Raw genomic sequence first — 6,000 nt, forward strand, 5'->3', positions numbered from 1 at the left:
CTCTGCTCGTTATATTAAAAATCCAGTCCTGAGAACTTGTAGACTCTTTGTTGTATGAGGCCAGACAGAGTCGAATGTAATCCAGCCGCTAGAAACATCACCGAATCTCAATTTCCTGATGCTTGGTCAAATAGTTTCGGAAAAGGTATCGTCCTCTCACATATGGAGAGTGAACATTTGGTCTCGCTGTCTCCACAATAATAAATGACGTGAAAAATTCGTTGAATGCCTCTTCCATCTGCTGAGCTCAAAAGCAATGTCAACCTCCTTGATCTTTCAGGTAATATTTCTCGCGTTGTTCTCTTGCCAGATATGTACTTGTAGACTCTCTTTGGATTATCTTCAGACCTGGCAGATTAAATTATTTCATACCCCCTCTTTCCTTCCTGGTCTGCACTTTATTGAAGTCGCTACAAGAAATTCACTTGAAACCTGTTGTCTGTCTGATATAGAATACTCTTTCGTTTTGATTTGTTCCTCAACACCTTTTTTCAACAATGGTCACGTCTTGTGAGTGTCCAGCCTGACAAATTCAGCTCAGGTTGATAGCATATCTGCCACTGGGAAAATGTTAGTCTGTAATTAAAGTTGGAATAACAGAGCATTAGAAATGCATTACAGAATAAAATGGATTCCGCATAGCTTTGTGCAGACGAAATCAGACCTAACACGTTTACAAGTATTTTCAGATCGTCACAAGCACAATACATAAAGGGGAATGCAGTAAATGGAATATATCTGAATTTCTAAAATTACTCAGGGCGGTGTTTTATACGATAGCACTTCACAAGCATAGAAGCATGAACCAACACAGTTGGGGGTATGTATTAGTCGAGGATTGGGGAATGAATGGAGAGGCGAGGTAATGAGGGCATTTTCATGATAGTTAATTGTAACTTGCAGATTCCCGGAGCCAACAATATTGGTGCTACAGCTGTTGACAACATGTACTAATCACCTGTACAACATAAGTGAATGTACTGTTGCTCAGTTTGGAGATGACACAAAATAGATACGGATGCAAGTAATGAGGGCGACACAGCAACATTGTGGACGGACAGAATTAGGATAAACAAGTGCACAAAAACATAGCATCATATAACAAGCAAAAAATAGGTTTATGCGTTTTGGCAGAAATAAATATTTAGTGGGGAAACACACAGCACAATGCATCAGCATACAGAGCACTCCGCTTCCTTGTACATGAAATATGAAAAGTTAGCATCCAGTTTCAGCAGGTAATCGGGAAGTTAAATAATTTTGTTTCACTTTATTTAAACGGAATGGGGACATATGTATTTTTTTTCAAAATACACATGGCATTAGTCAGATCAGAGCTGTATTAATGTGAACAAATTGATTCCCCCTATTTTAGGAATAGCAGTTCAGGGAAATTTAACACAAATCATCCTGGATATGGGAGGATATTCTCGGGAAATGAAAATGAGAATATTGCCCTTGTACTCATTGGAGTGTAGAATAATGTAACAAGACTTTACTGAGATGCATTAGATTATGAGGGACATGATAGCATCATTTAGGAGAGAATGATTCGCCTTGTCTGAGAATCGAAGAGCAGAGAACATAATCTCAGAGTAAGTAGTAACCTATTTAAGAAAGATATGGAGGAATTTCTTTCTCTTCGAGCCGACTGAATATGTGAAACTATTTACTGCAGGCCGCTCTAGAAATTGGCAGCTCAGTGTATCCAAGATTACACTGAGATTAGGGAGGGAGATAAAAAAGGAAGGGGTTTGACGTTGCTAGTTAGAAATGGTATAATGGCTGCAGAAAGGCAGTTCTAGGGGGATCTGCTTTTGGAGGTAGTATGGGCTGAAGTCAGAAATAGGAAAGGAACAGTCACCTTGTTGGGTGTTTACTGTAGGCCCGCCAATAGCAGCGGAGATGTGGAGAAACAGATTGGGAAACAGATTTTGGAAAAGTACAGAAGCCACAGGGTAGTAGTCATGAGAGATTTCAACTTCCCAAATATTGATTGGAAGCTCTTTAGATCAAGTAGATTGGACGGGGCGGTGTTTGTGCAGTGCGTCCAGGAAGCTTTTCTTTCTCAGTATGTACACTGTCCGACTAGCGGGGAGGCCATATTCGATTTGGTACTCGGTAACGAACCGTGACAAGTGATGGGCTTGTTAGTGGGTGAGCATTTTGGTGATGTTTACCACAATTCTGTGACTTTCACATTGGCTATGGAGAGTATAGGTGCGTGCAACAGGGTAGGTTTTACAATTGGGGGAAGGGTAAATACGATGCTGCAAGATAGGATCTGAGGAGCATACGTTGGGAGCATAGGATGTCAGGGAAGGATGTCATTGCAATGTGGAACTTTGTCAAGGAACAGATGCGACGTGTCCTTGATATGTATGCAACTGTCAGGCAGGAAAGTGATGGTCGTGTGAGGGAACCTTGGTTGACGAGGGAGGTTGAATGTCTTGTAAAGAGGAAGAAGGAGGCTTATATAAGGCGGAGGAAACAAAGTTCAGACAGAGCGTTGGAGGGAGTCAGGATAGCCAGGTGGGAGCTGAAAAAAGGGATTAGGAGAGCTAAGAGAGGGCATGAAAACTCTTTGGTGGGTAGGATCAGGGATAACCCCAAGGCCTTTTATGCGCATGTGAGAAACATGAGAATGACAAGAACGAGGGTAGGTCCGATCAAGGACAGCAGTGGGAGACTGTGTATTGAGTCGGAAGAGATAGGAGAGGTCATGAATGAATACTTTTCATCAGTATTTACAAATGAGAGGGACCGTATTGTTGAAGAGGAGAGTGTGAAATGGACTGGTAAGCTAGAGGAGATACTTGTTTGGAAGGAAGATGTGTTGGGCATTTTGAAAAACTTGAGGACAGACAAGTCCCGCGTGCCTGACGGGATATATTCTAGGATTATGTGGGAAGCAAGAGAGGAAATTGCAGAACAGTTGGCAATGATCTTTTCGCCTTCACTGTCAATGGGGTTGGTACCAGGGGACTGGAGAGTGGTGAATATTGTGACCCTGTTCAAAAAAGTGAATAGGGATATCCCCGGGAAATACAGGCCAGTTAGTCTTACTTCTGTGGTAGGCAAAGTAATGGAAAGGGTACTGAGGGATAGGATTTATGAGTATCTGGAAAGACACTGCTCGATTAGGGACAGGCAGCACGGATTTGTGAGGGGTAGGTTTTGCTTTACAAGTCTTATTGAATTCTTTGAGGAGGTGACCAAGCATGTGGATGAGTGTAGAGCAGTGGATGCAGTGCACATGGATTTTAGCAAGCCATTTGATAAGGTTCCCCTTTGTAGTCTTACGCGGAAAGTCAGGAGGCATGGGATAGAGGTAAATTTGGCCAGTTGGACAGAGAACTGGCTAACCACTCGAAGTCAAAGAGTGGTGGTAGATGGTAAATATTCTGCCTGGAGCCCAGTTACAAGTGGAGTTCCGCAGGGATCAGTTCTGGGTCCTCTGCTGCTTGTAATTTTTATTAATGACTTGGAAGAGGGAGTCGAAGGGTGGGTCAGTAAATTTGCAGACGATACGAAGATTGGTGGAGTTGTGGATAGTGAGGAGAGCTGTTGTCGTCTGCAAAGGGACTGAGATATGATGCAGAGCTGGGCTGAGGAGTGGCAGATGGAATTGAACCCTGTCAAGTGTGAGGTTGTCCATTTTGTAAGGACAAATAAGAATGTGGAATACAGGGTTAACGATAGGGTTCTGAGTAAGGTGGAGGAGCAGAGGGATCTTGGTGTCTATGTTCATAGCTCTTTGAAAGTTGCCACTCAGGTGGATAGAGCTTGTAAGAAGGCATATGGTGCATTAGCGTTCATTAGCAGAGGGATTGACTTCAAGAGTCGTGAGGTGATGTTGCAGCTGCACAGGACTTTGGTAAGGCCACATTTGGAGCACTGTGTGCAGTTCTGGTCGCCTTAATTTAGGAAAGATGTGGAAGCTTTGGAGAGGGTGCAGGGGAGATTTACCAGGATGTTGCATGGAATGGAGAATAGGTCGTACGAGGATAGGTTGAGAGTTCTGGGCCTTTTCTTATTGGAAAGGCGATGGATGATGGGTGACTTGATAGAGGTTTATAAGATGATCAGGGGAATAGATAGAATAGACAGTCAGAGACTTTTCCCCCGGGTACAACAGAGTGTTACAAGGGGACATAAATTTAAGGTTAAGGGTGGAAGGTGTAGGGGCGGGATGTCAGCGGTTGGTTGTTTACCCAGAGAGTGGTGGGGGCATGGAATGCGAAGCCTGTGGGAGTGGCAGAGTCAGAATCATTGGTGACCTTTAAGTGGCAATTGGATAGATACATGGATAGGTGCTTAAACTAGGACAAATGTTCTGCACAACATTGTGGTCCGAAGGGCCTGTTCTGTGCTGTATTGTTCTATGTTCTATGTTCTCAGACTGTGAGAAACAGATTTTAATCAGCAAGTTATTCAAAGGTTAGGTGCTATTGCAGGAACTTGAATCTGAGGATTATCAGATCAGCTGCAATCACACTGAATAGTGAGAGCAGACTGCACAGGTTTAATTGACGACTTCTGCTCTTGCATCTTATTATCTTTCCTTTCTGGACTTTCAATTGTTTCTGTTTTTCCTTTATCAATGAATTTACCGGGCATTAGGAGAAGAAGGTTTTATAGTGCGAAGGCTTAAAACCAAATATCACTTCAGTATCTGATGGTGTTGCCAATGGATTGTTGCCTGAATATGATTCGTGTTTGAACATGAAAGGGAAAATCATCTTTCACAGTGTGGAGAAACTGCACACGTGTTGTACGTGTGGGCAGGGCTTCACCAGATAATCTGCCTAGTCAGAACATAAATAAAGTCAGACTAGGGAAAGGCCATTCGTCTGTTTCGAGTGTGGGACAGAATTCACTTGATCCACTACGCTGTTATAACAACAGCAAGTCCGCATAGCGTAAATGTCTTTTAAATGCCCTGAACGTGGGAAGAGGCTTAAAAAATCTGAGAATCTGTTGACCCATCAATATGTTGACACTGATAAGAAACTTCATTTGCTCCCAAACTGGGCCTGGATTAAAGTGGTTAATTGGACTCTCTGTGCACACGCCATCTCACTGTGGGGGAGAGGCTGTTCAGCTGCACTGGTGTGGGAGGAGATTTTATGTGAAATCCAACCTACTGAAACAACAGCAAGTTCACTCGTGAACAAAGTGCCTGGTTTTTACTGTGCTTCATCGTGTGTCAAAGTCTCAACCGAAAGTTTTGGTTTGAATTCCAGCTTACTGTGGAGCTATTCCATAGTGTTTAATGTATAGGAAAGGATTAGAAGGTTACGGGGCAATGGCAGGGAAATGGGGTTAGTCTGAATGCACATTTTGGTCGGAATGGACCAAATGTCTGTGCTTTAGGACTGTATGATTCTAACAACTATTGCTTATCTCTCACTGAATGTCAAATTGTACTTTCCCAATTCACTGGAGCGAACTTGACCCTCCAACCTACAGGCTTCGCTGATGTTTGACAACCATGTTCAACATTCGATATTATATGCAGATGCCATGTAAAATGCAACATATTAATGTCACATTTCCTGAGAACAAGGTTATTAATTAGTCCTTCTGAGCACACATCACCAAATCCAAACTAACCTTGTCTCTAGTTTGGATTACAACATACTCTTCAAGCTACCTGATACACACTTCTGGAATTTATTTTCACAGCATTAGCAGTCACTTAGTTTATGCAGTTTAGATGTAACGTGAGATAATTCAGCATTACTGCAGCACCAACAATACCAATTTTCCACAGCATAAGATATACAAAATTTGCACGGCAGAACACACCAATGCTTGTTTCTCATTGCTAAGATCCTCCCAAACCGAGATTGTGGGATCTGAGGGACAGGGTCGGTGACATTATTAGTGACAGACTTAGCGAAGACGTTCATTGAGGCTCACCTCGACGCTGAGATGATCTGAAGAAATGTCCAGCAATACAGGACATTCTGTATCCTCGTTCTGCCAGGATACGTG

Source organism: Chiloscyllium punctatum, chromosome 18, assembly GCF_047496795.1.
Source record: "Chiloscyllium punctatum isolate Juve2018m chromosome 18, sChiPun1.3, whole genome shotgun sequence".
In the NCBI taxonomy this organism is placed as follows: Eukaryota; Metazoa; Chordata; class Chondrichthyes; order Orectolobiformes; family Hemiscylliidae; genus Chiloscyllium; species Chiloscyllium punctatum.